Here is a 19,527-nt window from a genome sequence, read left to right on the forward strand (position 1 = left end):
GCACAAGTCTTTCAGTTATGAAAAGGAGGTTACAGGAAGGAGGTGAATATTGCACATCAACATGTAATTTTAATTTGTTGTCATAAAAACTATACTTAAAATGTTCTTATATTTGTAGTGAATGGTGCTTCTAAAAGTCTAAGCTGATAGGAAGTTAAAATGCTATAGAAACCAACTTATGAACTCATGGCTATCTTCTCATGCAGCCATTTCTCTGTCCTAGAGAAGATGCAGCTTTGAGGAGGATCCAGGTTAGCACAAATTCAGCCACAGAAGGCTAAAGCTCAGGAATGAAAATGCTGCACCAAGCCAGAATGTGTCCTTGGATATATCTGTGTAGTTTTAATCGGTGGAAATATTCCAGGTTTGCACCTGTGTAACTGAAAGCAGAATGCAGGTATCTGCTTTCCCTTTAGACTTAATATCCAGTTAAGACAAGAAAACAAATTAAAGCTGTTCCCAATTCTTATGTTCACCAAAAATCCTCTAATTGCTCTCCATGGGAAATACTTCAAGGGTACTCTTACACTGACATGCAAAATACTAGACAGGGTGATTCCCTACTAACCTATTAGCAAGAACTCTGTGCAAAGCCCCAGATATCAAGGTGGGGACAAGCAGTTCCATCTGACTCTTGCTGATTTACCCAGTTTGCACCCGTATAAACTGAATTTAGAGCATGTTTACAGAGAAGTTTGTAGCAATATCAAAGGCTGCTTGCACATATCTTCTGACTGCGAATCCTGAAGCATACAGAACACATGTAGGGCCAACAGTAAAATCAGTAGGCCATAAAGGGTCACAAGTTCTTAAACAGAACTGAATAAATTCACTTGAAAGACCAGAAATACGAGGTAGCCGGTGGCTCACAAAGGGAGAAAAACAAAACTCAAAGTTTCCAAAGAGCAAAAGCTTATTAATCTTTTTCTGTTCAGCTTCTAAAGTTTTATAACCACATATCTCACCTATAAATACTCAGTCTAAGACCAATGTGTCTTGTTCCGTGTAAACTCCCCAATCAATGCTGCCTCCTTTTCTATTAATCCACCCTTTAAAATACGTTCTTTTATCAGGTTTTAATGTCTAACATGATTTAATCAAGAACACATGCCTCATAAATATCATCTGTCATGTTCCATTAGTTTCATGTGGAAAAGTACAAGTCAATAAACAAAGGTTGTGCCATAAATCTGCCTTGAACACATTATACCTCAAATAAGAAAATAAAAACATGTGTGTCCTTTGACCTGGATATTCTTAAAATGGAACTTCAGGTATTGTCTTATGCCTTTAAAAATGTCTAAAGCATTCACAATTAATTGCATACCTAAGCAATTTCAATTTACATAATGTTGATATGGAGACGGTGATTAAATAAGCACTATGCCTTTAAGGCACCTGTTAAATAACATCACTGCCTCTGGGTTAAAACTGATATCCCGGACTGCACAATGAAAACCAGGTCTCTCCACCATGCGACTCTGCTGTAAAAATCCCTCATAACTCAGAGGAGCCATTGGGTTCAGTTATTAAAAGAGAGAGGGGAAGAAAGGGAAAGGAGTTGGGGGGGAAGGAGGAGAAAGCACCTTCTCTTGTGCGCTGGATAGAAATGTGGTTGCTGTAAACATCAGTGAGTCCAGACAGCACACACAGGATCCCTGTGAGCTCTCCTCGGGGCCCCTCCACCCCAGCACTGGTGGGCACCAGTTTGTCACCTTTCCTCTGATTTTCCAAGTACGCAAGTAACATGAAGGACTCAGTTTTGGTACTTACACCAATGATCAAATTTGATGTTTAGGTCATCTGGAAATTTTATTTAAGGAAATTCCCAACCTTTCCAGAGTTGCAGGCCATGGTCAGTGCTTCCAGCCTCTCCTCTCTTTATGGCACACAGCAGTTTGTGGCTTTTGGTATTTTCCACTAATGATGTCAGTTTGTTACAGGCTGTTGGGGAGTGCTTTGTGGCTTGTGGGTGGTGGGACAGACAGCCCCTTGCTCCTACCAACCCAGTGGGCTTTGGATTAGACAACCTCCTTGCCTATCCTTCTGGTCTAGAGCAGCACAATGAGAAGGGCCAGAGTTTTCACTGGGGTGCCTGTCCATCCCCCAGCACCTTTCTGTGCAGTATGCTGCCCATTGTGCTCTAGAGCCAGCCAGCTTGCTAGGTGGCTCACTCAATTTAGCTCTGCCTGAAACAAAATTCTTTTCCTGAGGTCCCACTGACTTCTGCAGGATCTAGAAAGTTGTGAACGGATTCCTGGCTAAAACCAGGGAAACTGGACTGTCAACAGCTCTAGAGTCCTTGAGAATAGAAGTCAAACATTTTCCTCTCATGCATTGTGAAATCTGAGGAACAAGCGGCCTACAAATCAATAGTGCAATTTTGAAGCTTTAAAAAGAAAATAAAGAATATCTGTTTTTTCCCTTAATGACTACTTTGATCACACACACACCTACTTCCTGCAGGTCCAGTTTGACCTCTTTGTGCAGATGGACCTATACTCATGTCCACAGTAGTTGATCTCCATTGGTTTCTAACTCTTCCTGTTCCTCCTGCCTTTTCCCAGTGTTCCCTCCCTCCCATGTCCAATCCCACCTTCAACTTCTCCCAACCCTTCAGCCACCAACAGATCATCTACAATGTACACAGATTGTCTGGGTGTCCTGACCTGCTCATCATTCACCTTTCAGAAGGAAACAGGTCAACACATTGCCTCTCCCTGCCCAACTCTGCAGCTGGAGCATTCACTCCTGTGGGGAACAGCTGAAGTTAATGTCAAACAGTTTTATGCAAGTCCTCACACAGAGTTTTCTAGGTTTCATTCCTTTCTCAAACATTCACCTTTGAAAAATGGGAGCTGTATATCTACAATCTGAGTAACTCTCTGATTCCTCTACCACTGCATTTGGAATTACAGGGTAATACTATTAGTCAGGAACTGGTAAGGTACAGCACTTCTTTATATAGTTACCAGGGTCTAACATTCACTTACCCAAATCTCTGCCAAATCTCTGTGTTTTGTTAAATAATCTGCCAGAATTACATCTTGTCGCAGGAGTGTCCACTTCCCTTGTTCCAACTAAAACTGCCCAAAGAACATCCATGTGCCTTATGACACTGTGCTCACCTGTGCAGGGCAGCAAGCAAACCTCAGCTTCTGCTGCACTCACAGCACTGCCGGTCTGAAGTTGCACCTGGGATATACACCTTCTTATGGGTTCCTCCAGTTTCCCAATCATGGCTTCCTGGTACCAGGCAGGTCAGTCCCAGCGCAGGTCAGCCAAAGCTGTGACTGGGTGTTGTGGGGATGGGAAGAGGCCATGTGATGAAAACACATGAAGACGACAATGACAGCAGATACAGGCAAGGGAGGAGGAGTTGGGCAAGCAAATATCACATTCAGCCAGTGATGCTGATGTGGCTGGCATCTCATGCAAAGCCATAAAGGCATTCCAGCACCACAAAATTCCTGTAGTATTGCTCAGCATCACTACTGAATTTACCTGAAAATAATCAAAACAGATAGACAGCCCACTATTGTGAGTCTCTGCAAGGAAGGGGCTGACAAAGGATATTCCTGTCACCACAGGAACTACTCTCCCATCGCTCAATTGGCAGTACTATCAGACCTGTGGGCCCATATTAAAACTGTAAATTACACAGTACCACAAGACAGCACCCACAAGACAGGAGGGTGATCATCATCACAGCACCCAGCAGAGGAACTCTCACAGCACCCCAATGCAGCCCTTCATCACAAGTCAGAGTTTAGAAACCAGCTGAAATGGCTGGGCAGCAACTCAGACCTCTGAAGTGTCTCACAGAACACACTGGGAGTACATGAAGTATTTTATCTTTTATGTTCAGTGAGAGGACACTTCATGTTCTCAGTGCCAGACACATAATCGGTGTATGGTACACAGTTCACAAGTGCTTACTCCCAAGCTCCATCTAACCTGGCTGAACACCAGTGTCCTTTGCTAGCAAAGGAACAAGTCTCTTCCAAAAACCTGCATTAATTACAGCTGCTCTCAGGGCCCATATAAACCTCAGGTTCCACTTCTCAGCTCTTGTGTTTCCTTTTTTTTCCAATAAGAAAATTTTAAAAAGAAAGCTCATTTTCTGGGTCAGAAAACTACACTTCAGAACAGTTTGATAGGAAAGTCTTTTATCTTTTCTTGTAATTTCCTGAGATCTTTTATCTTGCACATCTCAGGTGGACTCCAATGGTATCACCTGGCAAGGAGCCAAAGGAGCTCTGCTACTAAACCAATGTGATAAGATCAGCACTGAATAGAGGAAATGCCAACAAAAATCTCCTATTTTTCCCTAGATTTTCATTAAAACAAATTAGTATGTCACTTTAGTTCCCTCCTCAAAGTCCCCCAAGGTCAAAGTCATCCCACCTCAGTAACACAAAATTAATAAAAGAGCTGTGTATTTTCTCCAAGTCGATCTCCCACCCCACTGCTTGCCTACAAGGCCTCAACTCCTTGGTGGAACAGATTATTACATGGCATAGCTTTCTAGGCAACTGCCTGCATCATGTGCTGGAACTCACGATGGGAAGAATACAAAATTAATACTATTGCACCACTCACAGAAGACACCATAAAAGGAGACCCACAGAAAGCATGAGCTATGTAACATTCAATGCCAGAAGTCTAAACACCAGATCCAGAGAGGTATTTAGGCACCCAATTTCCACTGACATCAATGGGAGTTAGGTGCCTAAATACCCCTTCTCTGGATCAAACATTTAGCAGAGCAAACTTTAAGGCTTGATATTTTTTTCAACAGTTCTACAGTTCCTACAAATTCTTCAGCACCTCCTTTGAGGAGCAAGTCCTTCAAAGGAATGCCTAGGAGACTCACCACCTTGTCTTGCCGGAAAATAACCATCCAGTTCTCAAAGGAAACAGACTGGATCTGGTAAGTGGATGAAAAAAAGCTCACCGTTTATAACATTGTTCAGGTGTCACTGCTTGGCTTCCTAGGAGCCATTCAACCCTGTGGATCTCTAAGGCAGGATCCTGTCTCTACTACCAGGCTTATGGACAGGCAATACAATACGAGGCATCTGACATTGTCGAAGAATATCTGACAGACACAAACTGCTTGTTAAAATTTACAGATTGTTTTCAGTTAACATAGGCATCCCCCCGTTTCACTGGCTCTTAAAACGAAACAAAAAAACACCAAGAAACCTGTCCACACTAACATAAAGCAAGAAATGGATAGGGTTCTGTAACTGATAGTCTATAAAGAAATTGAACTGCACATGCTCTTAGTGGGCACCAAAAGGCAATCACTTGCCCCATTTGGAAATATAAATCAAAGATACCACCCAAAGGAAAAGGGAAGGAAAAAAAGGCCCTTGTGATGACAGTTCGGATTGAAATTAATTTGCCCACTTGCAGAAATTCTGAAAGTGTTTGCTCTTGACTTTTCATCCCCACCACATGGCAGCTGCTTTCTTCCAAAGCACACACTCATACTGTTGTGGGCTGTTGGAGCAAGACAGCCAACACTGGAAACAGCCATGTCCCATGGTGGCATGGCAAGCAATGGGCACAGCGGCCACACCACAGGGTGTGCGGAGCCCTAAGTACATATACAGACACAGACTTGTGTCTGGCCCAGGGACTGACAGAGGGGGAAGGTGTCACAAATATAAATCTCAGGCCAGGGAGCCAAAGAACTCAGCCGAATTTTAGTCACATGGGTATCTCTCAGTTTCCTTTGGCTGCCTCAATCAACTGTGGCCTGAAGTTGTAAAACCTGCCCACAGCTGCTCTGCTCACCCCCAACCTGATGTTTCACACTGTGACTTTATGCAGGCTTGTTTGGGTCTAACAAGGTCCTTATTTTTCTACAATGCAGGAAATAAGGAAACCAGCCATCAATTATTAGAAGCGCAGCAGATCTGAGCCGTGTGGCTGTAAAACAGATTTTTCTTTAATGAAACTGAGCTGGCATTTGCCAGAAATAACAAGTGCCCAAGACCAAAATGTAAATCAAAACTAAAGGAGAGTTTTCAAAACTTTGAATCATTGGTAGCAACAGACAAGCTCAGAAGGAGGTTGGTATGATTTTGGAATGTCTTAAAAATGTGTGACTAATATGACTTCTAAAGACATTATTTGTGAGTTAGTATTTCAGTCTCCCCACAGAAAGAAAACATCATGACCAGAGAGGGCCACAATGTTTGCTCTAGTAACTGTGTTAGTATGTCACTATTGCTATGCTAGTAAGGAGGCTATGAGCCTTTGTTTTCATTTCAGAAAGCAAAGAAAGGGAAGACATTAATGTTGAAAATCATCAGCGCTTAGTAAGAAAAGGAAGATCACAGCTGTTACCCTTTCCCCACATGTCCAGGTTTTAAACCCAGCACTTGGTTTTAGTTGGTCTCAGCCCAGGTCCTATGAGACGGTAGGTTCCATCACAACATCTCTGAATAGAGGCTAGTCTAGTCAAGGAGGAGTGGTGCTGTTTGCTGAAGAGAGAGACATAACAAGAGGAAAGAAAGGGCGGGTTTGGAGGAAACATTAGTTGCTAGTGATTGCCTTACCATAATTACTGTCAAAACTGTGACTGTGGTGCAGTAATGCTCCTCTTTCCCCAGCCCTCTACTCTTTGTCATGAAACCCAGAATGAGGTCCTAAATTTGGCCTCAATATGGGTGTTAGGCCCAAAGATTGCAATGCAGAGAGCACATGAAGAAAGAGCAGCACCAGTTCTGGCAGCAGGAGATGGCCTGGAATCCCATTTTTTACAGAGTGCAAGTGGCAGCTGTTGGGATGGTCCAGCTTGTTCATCTAGTGATTCCACCATTGAATGCAACTGTCCGTGGTTGCAATTAATCATTTCTTCCATTGGAACATCCAAACCTGGATCAGCAACTGCAAATACCAGAGGATTTATCACATTTTGCTATGCTTGCAGTCAAAAACACAAGTCTTCCTTCTTGTTTGATCTTTCTCAGTTTCCATCCATGAGATGCTGTTCTGCATTTATCTGCATTCAAAAGAACCCTCAAGTATCACATATTTTCTCCTCTGGTGGGCTTCCAGAACAGACCACCACATTGCCTCTAATCTTCCATTAGTTCAGCAGTACCACATATGGGTTAGAACCTTCCAGTTCTTCCACAAATTCTTTGATACTTCAAAGCCATATGAGCTTTAATCTGTCTTCCTGCAACTACAGTGATGCTTAACAGAAAGCTAACATCACTTCTCTATGCTTTTTAATAAAGTGTCATATCATCTTCTACCCCATTAGAAATTTATTTTGTCATACCAATTGAATATGACATCCCAATCCTCTTCAGCATCACTGCTTTCCAGGACAATACAGCCTCCCATCTATAAAAAGAGTTGATACTCCCCCATACCAAGGTATAGTGTTTGACCATATGAAAATATTCATTGTCCAGTTCCTGATCATTGCTTAAGAAATCCATGCCACACGCCAGTCACTTCCTAATTTTTACTCATTATTCCCTTAATCTGAAGCAACAGACAAACTTTACTGGCAGTGTTTTTCTATTTTCTGTCAGAATTTCAGTAGAAACTATTAGATAACATTGGGAACAAAACCCAAACTTTCAGAGTTGTATACAAAATACTGTCACTGTACAAAACATTATTGTTACGCATCTCCATTTCTATAGATAAGTCAGTTTTTATTCCATTCAAAAGGCAACATTATTGTTTTCTATACCATCTGTCATCAACACTGCTTGTGACAATTCAAAACATATTCCAGAAGCTTAAGTCTAATCTACCAGCAAGTTTACCTCTGCCAGCCTCACTCCAGGCTTGTTGTAAGAAACAAGCAAGCTTATTTCAGCTGCTCTGTTAATACAGATTTCCACCACAATACATCCCCAGTTCTAAGCAGTCTAAACTCCACATGGACCGTAAGGATGCAGATATGATGAACAACTTAAAGGCCGATAATGCTGGAGGACTTCAGCATGGTCAGTTAATTTTTGTATTTGGAAAACAGGATGCATTGTGAATGAATAATAATGATAATAATTCAATGTGAGCCTAATTCAGTATCAATAAGGCTATTTCCTTCTTCTGAACAATGGTTGGCATTTTCTATCCCCAACAGGCAATCATTTGCTAGCAATGGCATGTCCCCAGAATGCCACAGAACGTTTCACAACTGCTTTGCACATAAAAATCAATCATTTTCCATGCCCAGTTGTCCCACCACTGGCTCTCCCAACTGCTGCTCTTAGAGCCCTTCACTCAGTCTGGTTTTTATTGTATGCTTTCTCGTTTTCTTGACAAACAAATGAGTGGCCAGAAACACCAGTGTTAGACAAGGAAGGATTTGAACTTTGTTCAGTAAGTCAGAGATGATAGAAGGCTGGAGCATCGCAGTTTGAGACATCTTGTAACTCTTTGTAGTGCCGAAGCAGTTGAGTGTGGGAATTAAAAATGTCACAGGAAAGAGATGGTCAGGCCCAAACAGTTACGTCCCACAGTAGGATTTCCATCCAGCCTGTCTTTAAAAACTCCAGTGACAAACAACCCACAGGCTGCTTGGGCACCATATGTCAAAAGCTAAGTATACTCCTAGTTAATATCCTTCCTAGTGTTGTGCCCACACAATCCCTGTGGAAGAATAAACCAATGTAGAAGAGAGAGAATGTGCTGAATACCAGGTGCATTTCACACTCAGTAGCAACAGGGAAAATGTACAGCCACACTCGGCTTCAGAAATGAGATTTTTCTCCCATGCCAGCAGAACAAGACTGATGCATCTGAAGGATGTGTGGGCACCATGCATATGAATTACAACTCTGATCTATAAATTGGTGGATTCCATGTTTAGAAGGTCTTTCTCGTATCTAGCTTAGATTCTAAACCTCGGTTGCTCATAAAACTAGCAAATGCTGTAGTTAGGAGCCTTCATGCTAGAAGCCATATCACATCTTACAGATTGTTTTCTCTGGCGGTAATTAGTATCATAATTCATTTTTACCTAAATGTTAGTTGGTTGTGAGGCTATTTTTCACCAAGTTTCCTCTCAAGTCTTAGATTATCCAGGCTCTGAAACTGCCTCTGTGTCACTTCAGAGTGACTGCTTGCAGCCGAAACATCTACCCCATGCATAAAACATCTTTATCACCTCTAATGTTTACTGTTCTTAATTTTCAAGTCTCCCAGCAACTTCTCCAGCAGCTAATAAAAACTCTATTGTTGGCATTAACACTAACGCTTAGCAAGAAAAGTTCCCCAAGCAGGTTAGTCCCATTTTGAGAAACTTAACCTGGGTACCACTGAAGCAGCAAGCCTCTGCAAAACACCAGTGTTTTCACTCAAACTTTCCAAATAAACGGTACCTGTAGCTAATGACACCAATAGACTTGGGTTCAAAACACTGTTGGCGATTAGTCATTCCAGCAGTTTGCCCTCACTTTCTAGATTTTGGTCCCCTTTATATATTGGCTTTCTACAACTAATCTTGCAAAATTTACACAAATGTAAAAGCATTTGTGGAGGCAGCAAACTTACAAGCAAATAGGCATAAAAGCAAATTTTGACAAAGCAGCCTGAGTATATATGCCAGTAATCTCTGCCTAACCGCTTCTGACAGGATGCAGTAAGAGAAAGGAGATCTCATATGAATAATGTTTCCAATAAAAGCTAGCCAAATCACCCTGGCAGATTTTAAGTATTTACACATTCAACAGACCAAAAGCTATTTACACCAGTCGCCATACTTCCACATATTTAGCCCACAATACAAGTTACAATCCTTTACATATATTTAAAAATAAGCCAACAGCAAAGTTGCACAAACTAAAAGACAGAGGCAGGAGGCTAAGAGAGTAGGAAGAAAAATTTTTTGAGACTCATGGGCAGGGAAAGAGCAAGTGGGCTCTAAGGGTAAACATCCCCTTAAATTTCCTGCATACCCATTCAAATCAGAGAGATGCTGAAATGCATGGGGATCTTTGTTTTGAAAAGAGAACCATTCACACACATACTCTGTAGCTTATCCCCACAAAAATATGTCAAGTCAGCAAACCTTATCGAATACAAAAAGAATATAAGCCAACTTGTGGTGAGCTGGCAAGAGGAAAAATAAGAAGCAAAACTGTTCAGATTAAAAATGTGAGACATCTTTTTCTTTTGCCAAGTGAACAGAGTCCATATTTACAGGAAAAACTTATATGCATTGAGCCCTGGAAGGCTCAAGTCTGCCTCCTTTTTATCCACATCTTGGTTTTAAAATGGCGTCACTTCAGATTTGCACCAGAGCTAGGGATAATGGAATCAGGCCAGCTCCATTTCAGTTGAACATAAACCAGCTCTGATGACTTTAAGGAAACTAAACATTATAACAATCAGATATCCAGAAAGGAGGAATTTAGTGGTGCTTTTTCGTCAAGTCCTGGGGGACAGTCTCAGCTGTGTGCAAACTGTTCTGCAAGAGTGATGATTTCGGGAACCTCACAGTAGCTACCTGCACCTCAAGCCCAGGGGGCATACAATCTACCAGGTGATTTCTGCCTCAAGAACAGCCGCCGTAAGAGACTTTTCCATCTGATGGAAGTCAAGGGCAACCCTGAAGTTGCTTCATCCAGCAAACCATGAGGGAGACTTTCCTCCCAACAGGTACTTATTAATGGCTATTTCCAACACAGTTCTCTTAATGTAGCCTCCTTTCCCTCACCTCAGCGTGTCAAGCACTAAAATAAATGGGAGAATTTGTTCCTCAGCAACAATTCTTCAACTGGCAGCATACATCAGATGCCAAGCAGTAAGAAGCCCGACTAAAATGTTCCATTAAAAACCTTACTCTCCAAAAGAAAAAAATATGTATTTTGCACTTTTCACCACCCACACTCAAGGAGACTTACCAACAAGGGCAAGTACCACATACTTCACATAACAAAGAGAGAAATCTGGTCTACATGCACATTGTGTAAGGGGGGTGCAGCCACGCTGAAGCAAGTGCCACCCCAGGCTGATACAGCCACAAGTTGTAGTGCCGCATCCTGCAACAACACCAGATCAGATCTCAGAGTACAGCCACCTCACCCAAACTCTGCACCTGAACTAACAGACTGTCCCTCGGCATAAAAAATTAAGCTGGCCCTGATGGCGTATCACAACAACTGCACTGTTTCTGGCTCTAAAACTGGCTTGTCTTTCTCTATACCACGCTCTGTTACATTCTTGCAATAGAAATATCACAAACAGTACACAGACTTACTCTAAAATGTAGTACAGCCTACAACAGAATTCAAGCATCCTAACTCTTTTAATCCAGAATATTTACATACTTGGCCATGTCAACTGCTGGCACAATCCTTCACCATTTTTGCTTGTTTCATGTATGATGGCAGATCACACCAGCTTTAGACCCATGCAGGATCTTGAACAGGAAGAAAAATTAAAGGTGAACGTGCTATGCTGACTGACCATGGCATGTGAGCTACTGGGCTGCTTCTGCTGGCACATTTTTCTCTCTGGTAGAGAGTTTAACACTTCCATCTTCTCTTCTGTGCCCCAGAAGCGCATGGGTAGGACTTTCAAAAACATTCAGTACTGGCCTCCTCCTGACGTCAATGCTACAACTCCCTGCAATTTCAGCAGGAGCAGCAGGGCAAAGCAAGAGTTATGAAACCTCATGTTAAATCCTTTCTGGGATTTTCCCAGAAAATACTGAGTATTAAAACAGAAATTTCCTCTTTTATCTGTTCTCACTTTAACTCTCTCTTCTCTGTCCAGCACAGATGGCAGGGGTTGGGTGGTAGGCAGGACCTACATAAGGAACAAACAGTAAGGGAGAGCTGCTTTAGACTGAAATGAGTCCTTCTGAATGCAAATTGCTGCATTCCTCAAGCACCCTTCCTGTCCTATTTAGTCTTCTCTCTTAAGTGTCTTCCACTATGGAGATGTACCCTCAACGAGCATAACACAGTCATCAGTAAGTGACTGATCATTTGCTCTTAGTGAAGGATTCAGGTTAAATCAAAGCCAGCTGCTTTAGAGAGGGGCAGGCGGCTAAAAATAAGTTAAACAAAATAATAGTAAGTAAATGCAATCTAGAACTTACATACATAGGAAATCTACTCTTGTATTTCAAATAAATAACTCAAAGGTATTTAAGCCTCATGCACAGAAAACAATTTTGTAACTTTAAGTCATCCTCTTGCATTGTTGTTCTGCCCTAATAACTCTGAAATGTGCTACTCATCTCTTGCAGTTAAATATCCTGTTTCACAAGCCCACTCCTAGATATCTGAAACTGCACAGCATTACTATCTAGCTTTAGGCATCTAGCATTCCAAAGAATTAATATTTAAACTTATTATAAAGGAATGGAGATTGTGTTAAGCATGTAATATTTAGCAAAACATTAATAAACTGTTGTGTTGCTTGTTTGAAGCACATTTATCATTCTTTAAACTTAAAAAAATATTATGTTCCAAAACTGACACATGTATCTACTTTCCTTTTAATACAACCACAACTTAGTTAGGATTATAGAGTGGAAGCTATCAAATTTCAATTTTTACAATACGCTTAAAATTATATTATCTTTTTTTGCCTAGGGGATTGTTGACTTCAGTATTTAAGTGACATAACCACAGCAAACTGTGAAAAAGCAGTGAAACACAGCACTTTATTTAAAATAATCATAGACCCTCTACATCTTCTTGGGAAGCGCCTTACGGTAACATTGTTATATACATTACTGCTTGTATATCTCTTGATTATAGATAAATGAATAAAAAAACCTAATTGGTTACAAGATATTACTAACTGGGGTTTTTCCTCTTATATTAGCCTTTGATTTACACCTCAGATATGTTCTCCTAAGCCAGCACGTGTAATTTATTTACAGCATTGGAAGGCAAGCAAAATACATCATCTACTGTTATACAACCTTCTACTAGGTATTAAAATACCAGGCCCCTAGAGACACACTTCATATAGTTCAGCAAGTTCCAAAATAAACCAAACCACCAACCCCTTAAGCACTTAAAACAACAATGGAGATCTGTATTAAAAAGTTAGTTTTACAGTATGTGGTGATGTCGCCTCAGTGTCGTTTTTCCCTCTGGCTAAATATGCAAAAAAACACATAAGAATGTATTTGCTTTCCCCTCATTCTAAAACAACTGGCAAATCTATAGCTCTCACAAAGCCCTCTTATCACACACTTAAATGCCAGAATTAAATGCAGTTTAAGATGGTTTGCATTCATTTAACCCTTAGAATAAATTTGATCAGGTAGATTCAATTACAGTGCTCCTTACCAATCCACTATGCAAAATAGTCACATATACATTCAGACATAATGACAGAAAAGTCAGACATAATTATTAATGTAAAGCAAAAAGACTACCAAAAAAAAAAAAAAAAAAAAGAGAAAGAAAAAGATTGAGCTCAAGCATAGCACTTTGTGATGATTTCACTGAGATCAACCTTATAACTCCTAAATGCTCAAAACCTTAAAATAATCTAAAACACAGAATTTGGATCTATTTCTTAGTGCAGCTCTGGCAATGCCTCATCTGTTATTCAAGTAGTCTCCTTTCTACAAATAATCATCATTAACAATCATTTAATATATCCAAACTAATGACCTCAATTTAAAAAAAAAAAAAAGAAAAAAAAAAGTCCTTGTTCCAGGTTACTAGTGAAGCGCTGATTCTGAGAACAGAAAGTTCCAGGTTCCAACTGAGATTTCACATACTGGATGCCAGAAATGTAATAGCAAGGGAAGAAAAAAGGAAAATTCTTTGCCCCTATTCTGCAAAGCCTGTGCAGAAAGGTAGTACTGCAGTAGGCTGAACTGATACTTATCTGAATGGAAGAACTGGCCCTTGCTTTTTTTACATGCCCCATTTAAACGCAATAAACCAGCACGAGCGGTTTTAGCTGGTCATTCTGTCTATGTCATTGTAACGCTCCCTGCTCTCAGGAGAAGATAACAGCTGTGCCATATTCAGAAACACATACTTTTGCTATTGTTTGCGCATTTGTAGGGCAAGATTACACTGTACCACAGTTAGTGAGCACTGCCCTTGCTTTGGAACCCTGTACTCTGAGTTACATCAATGTGCTAGGAAACAACATTTGGTGGCTGAGAAAAAAAGCAAACAAAAACAATCTATTAAAAGCAGTTTCATGCACTGTGAAATGATTACTAGATTGCATGCCTTGTTCGAGCTTGTTGACATATAATGATAGAAACCTGGAGCACAAAATGTAGTGGTTTACATCTATATTCCCTCTCCAATTACTCTGCCATCAACATCTTCAACAGTTCTAAAATCACTAAACAGCAGAGATTCACATTTCTAGAATAACGGTAATCATGGTACTGAACATGGAAATTATATTCACAGTACTACAAATTTCTCTTTGTAGTCCATATATTATTCCACTTCCCAGTTTACAGATGGATTTAATACAAGCTTGTTATTTGTTCTACAACTTTTTTCCCTGTACACAGGATAAAGAACTTCTGTAAGATTGAAATACTGACGCAGCTAAACGTTAGTGGTAAGATTCCTACTGATATTAATCATTTAGAGTAAAATGTTGTCCCTCCTATTCAGCATACTAAGCATTTTTGCCCACTGCAAGTGGAAAAAAACCCAAAAAACAAAACACTTTGTTGCGATGAAGTACTACTATCTCCCAGAAGACACTCACTTTACTTTTAGCAGTTTTACTAAACAGAACCTTGAAGCACTTCCAGAATATAATCTTAAATCTACTAAAAACCCTCAGCATACACTTTAACAGCTTATATGTGTACGGGGTTGAACTCTTACATACGAATAATCATTTAGATATAGTTGAATACATGATTTAGAATATTCTAAGGCCAAAGTATTTGTAGTTGATGAGACTACTGACAGGAACACAGTAATGCGCATACTTAGGCACTTGAAAGATTTAGATCTTAAATTTTTTCTTACTTTAAAAGAAAAAAGATACTTTTCTTCACAACCCATTTAGCAGAGTATATAATTATCTCATTTTTCATTTCATGTGTTAAACTAACATTTTAAAGCCAGAACAAGTAAATTCTTTTTTTACTTCTATTCCTTCAAGTAAAACTCAAGAAGTTATAAAATCTCTTCCACAGATCAGACTTATTTCCTATAATCTATGTTGTTACATATACTTCTACATAATACTAAGATAGATACAATATTTATTCTCTTCATTTTTTCCAGTAGCTGTAATTTTTTCCTGAAGCAGAAAGGAGAGCTTTTTGGTTTTATGATATAAGTACTGAATACCTTTATATGACAGGTCAATCATCAGATCTTCTGGTTTGTGTTTACTAAATATTCTCTACTACCAACCCTTAAATAACAAAGAATTCAACTATTAGATACAATTAAACCTCTTTTAAATTAAATCCATGAAAGGGTCGTCTTCAATTCAGTGACTCTGATTTTGCAACACAAATCATTAGAACTTCCTTCAGCAGCAAGTAACTGAAAGTTATTTTCCTATTCAAGACAAGTAAGTATTTTAGCCAGTTTAAGGAAGGACAAGACAGTCACAATTTATCCCAAACGACTTTATGCACACATTCTCCAATCTGCAGTTTCTTCTCCTTTCTCCCCTTACAAAAAAAAAAATTAAAAAAAAACAACAAACCAGACCATGAGACCATGAAATAAAAAGGAGTTATATAACTGCAAGTTCTATTCAAATAAACTTTCCAATTCCTTTCTATAGTGAACAGTTTAAATGCAGCAAGCAAGAGAACTACAGTGAAAAGAAAAAAAAAGTTCTTACTACAGCTCTATATAAAATTGAGAGTGTTTATAGAGATCTCCATACCAGTGAGCCCACTCCCTGTCTCCTTATCAGCCCATATAATATTTATCAACTCTAGACAGTCCCATTTGCTCCAGTGGGATAATTCAGGTGAACACAGACAAGGTATATGAAAGCAAATGGCAGAATCAGGCCCAAGACCAGTTTATACACCTAATAAGTCATATAATCAAAACATATGCTTTTGCTCAAGATCCCAACAGTATAAGCTGTTACTCATCCAAGGACTGTCCTGTTAACCAAGGGAATAGTCACAGAGGGTTGAAATGGCAAGATTCAACCCTCCTCAACAGCAGAGGAAAATTAATACACCTCAATACATTGTATGTTTGCCAAAAGCAGCTACAGCTGAAAAAAAAAAAAAAAACCAACAAAAAATGCCACAAAATAAACCCCAACCCACTTTCTTCTTGTCTGAATAAAAAATACTCTCAACAAGAAAATATCCAAGTACTGCAACCCAAACAGCTTATTGTTTTGCCCACTGTAAGTTAATATCTGAAGTGGTTACTGCAAAGGTCTGGGCCATTTGGATGATTTCCCAGTGGCACAACTAACAGGATAAATCTCGTCATTTCTACTGAGTCACAAATTAGGTACACTGAACGAAACTGGAAAAGAATGAAAAGGAAAAACGTTTCCTGGTAACAACCATAATCAATGTCATTTAAAAACCTGAGATATTTGATATCTTTATAGATCACTCTTGTCACCACCAAACCTTTCTTTCCCAAAAGTTTCTTTCCTGTTGACAATAATTATTTTGCCCTGTGTTACTTTCAAAATGGTAATACTGTAGCATGAAATTCAACAAAACAGAACCAAAACCACAGAATCCCAGGAAAACGTAAAATGGACTTTATACCTTATGGTACAGTTATTCTATACCAAGCAGACCACAAATGCCTCTAAGAAGCACTGTTTGGGTGCAACTACTCTGCTGTGTGACACGCAGGGAAATCAATGATCAAGAAAAGCATGGTGTGTATCACAACCAATCATACCAGAAGGGGGAGGCTGGGTGAAAACTGAGTGTTTATTTTAAACAGCTCCCCAACAGAACAAAACATGAAGTACAATTCTAAAATGCTGGTATTTTTGGTAAACAACCAACAGCTCCATACTGCAAAGTTTAGACCCAAATGATCTGATTCCCAGAAGTAACCCTCACCACCACCCCTCAAGTTTTTGTTTGGCTGTTCATGCAAAAAGATTTGCTCAGGCACGGAAGCATTTTGCAGGATCATAACTTAAACACTGTGAAGCAGTGGAGTAACAGCACAGAGACATTACAACAGCAGGATGCATTTTCCCCATTGTGATTACTTCAAAGCTGACCTTTTTATTAGTAGGGTAGTGTATCATTTTGATTCATTCTTTTTGAAAAAAAATAAAATAGTAAAGGCATGTTCAGAAAAAAAAGGGTTTTTTTTTACAGACAACTATAAAAAATTGGTTTTGCTCTTGTTAAAGAGTGTCTTTTACCCTCCCTATTTGCAGCTTTCAACTGTGGATAAACCAAAACCAGGAGGCACATTCTGTAATCTAACCCAGATTGCAGAGGGAATTACTGGGTACATGGTACTCTGGGGCTGGAAAGCAGGGGATGCACAGCACAATGATCTGAAATCAAGCTGTCATCAGTTTCCTTCCCAAAATCTTTTACTAGGTATATCTGAATATTTCCCTCATTCCCACTTCTTAGCTATACCTTGTTATATCGTATCCACATACAGCTGTCCCTGCTTCTTTATCTTCCTGAGAGAACCAAGGTTCTTGGGAGATGGTTTACACCACTCCTTGAAAGATCAGCAGCTCTCTCATCTGCAGCGTAGCTCGCTTCAGATACACAGAGCTCTGACTTTAGAGTTAGCTCAGAGTGAGCAATTGAGTGACTTCTGTTATTTTTGTGGAGCTGACTCAGAAGCATAGGGTGCTGAGCAGGGGCTGGCAGCTTGCAGCAGTCAGTGGGAGAACTCCAAAATGCCCAAGCGGACATTAAGGCACTTGCTGACACCATACAGGTCAGAAGCAGCACAGCCCACACATTTCAAATCAGACTCTAGCCTAAAATTTTACTTTCCCTAACTTCTGAAAATATCTTCACAGTGAAAAAAGAAACAAAAAGCAAATAGAAAACAAAAAAACCCATCCAAAAAAACCCAGTGCTGCTGTCTTTAGAAAAATCCAACATTATCCATCAAATCACCACGCTCAGTAAACGAACCCTATCCTGCCCATGGATAATTCCTACTTAGACCCATGACTCAAGTCACCCATACACTGAAGTAACCACAAGGTAACACCCTGGACAGAAAATACATTAAACAAAAAACAGCAACAAAACTTAGAACACAATTTTTTTCCCAGTGGTGAAAAGGGGAAATTGATCAGTCAGGAAAGATGAATTAGCAACTTTCTCCCACACCCACCTACACCTACTACAAAAGTCCCAAATGAATGGAAATTACTCTTTTCTTCTTTCCCTCCCTACACCCCTGCCCTCTGCACAAGAGGAATATGCATGAAGAGAGGACTAACTAGCTCAAAGGGAAAAGGCCGGGGCAGGGGGTGGGGTGGGGGGGGTGGAGGAAAGGGCTTCAACAGTCTGCTTGAGTAGGGCAATGCACAGGTAGGATTTGAAGCTGGCACAAACCCTAGTCAAGTGGCACCAACCTCACTCATGGGACCACAAGGGCTTGAACATCTCATGAGTCCCTTCTACAAGCAGCAGTCACAGCAGCACGGCAGTACTAGACTCGTAGCCATCCCTTCATACTTTGTGAATCCTCCTTCTCCCCCCTCCAAACGTGGTTCTGTGTAACAGACCTTCATTTCATTCTTGCCAAACATTAACAACCTTTTTTTTTTTTAAATCAGGAGAGGACAATTGCAGCATTAACAAACAGAAAAATAAAAAAGGTAATTTATAACTTGCTGCTCTACTCTCTATTCACTGGTGATGAACAAACACATCCTACAGTTAGCTGGACAGACCTAGCACAGATTGAGGTGTTCATTAACATAACTTCATGGCAATGAAAGGTGCTATCGCCCTAGGTAACAAGCTCACAAAAGAAAGTGTTACTAGTTCAAGGGCATGCAGTCTACTTTTATTTTTAAGAAGAATGGATAGAAAGGGATGCACTGAAAAAATGCTGGTGGAAACTGCCTTACACCAACAAGACAGCAGCATCTACATCTCTAAAACAGAATGAGAAAGGACTGAGAAGAAAAAAAAAAGAGAACCACCTTTTTAATGTTACAGAAAACATTGCTTTAATAATTAATAACCTTAGATGCACATGTGTCTCTGCAAGTAGCTTTGTAGCATAAAGGAATGCTTGAATTCCCTCTGATCCCATCCAGTGATACTTTATAGGGATTATTTTAAAACTAAATTTCAATTAACAAATTCCAGCCAATTAACAAGTTCTAGTTCAAACAGATAACTTACAGATTTTAGTGGGCAATTCCTAACCTAACTTCAGCGCCACTTCTTTAACAATGGATAGATGAAAATTAGGCATTTGTTAACTAGCAGAATTTGACCTTACGGCATGCCTTTCCAGGCACCAGGAATCCCAAGTCTGAGGAGCCACTGCCTGAATCCAGCATTTGTAACACCTCCTTGAAATACAAACTATAAATCCAAGCAACCGTGGTGAAACTGCTGAA

General features: G+C 40.0%; 1 protein-coding gene across 2 annotated transcripts in view; it reads right to left on the reverse strand.

The window, feature by feature from the left end:
- The window catches only part of GLIS1 (GLIS family zinc finger 1), a 207,783-nt gene that overhangs the window by 187,411 nt on the left and 845 nt on the right, over positions 1-19,527 (reverse strand). The gene's annotated exons all lie outside the window — the stretch shown is intronic.

This window comes from Falco naumanni, chromosome 11, assembly GCF_017639655.2.
Source record: "Falco naumanni isolate bFalNau1 chromosome 11, bFalNau1.pat, whole genome shotgun sequence".
NCBI lineage: Eukaryota > Metazoa > Chordata > Aves > Falconiformes > Falconidae > Falco > Falco naumanni.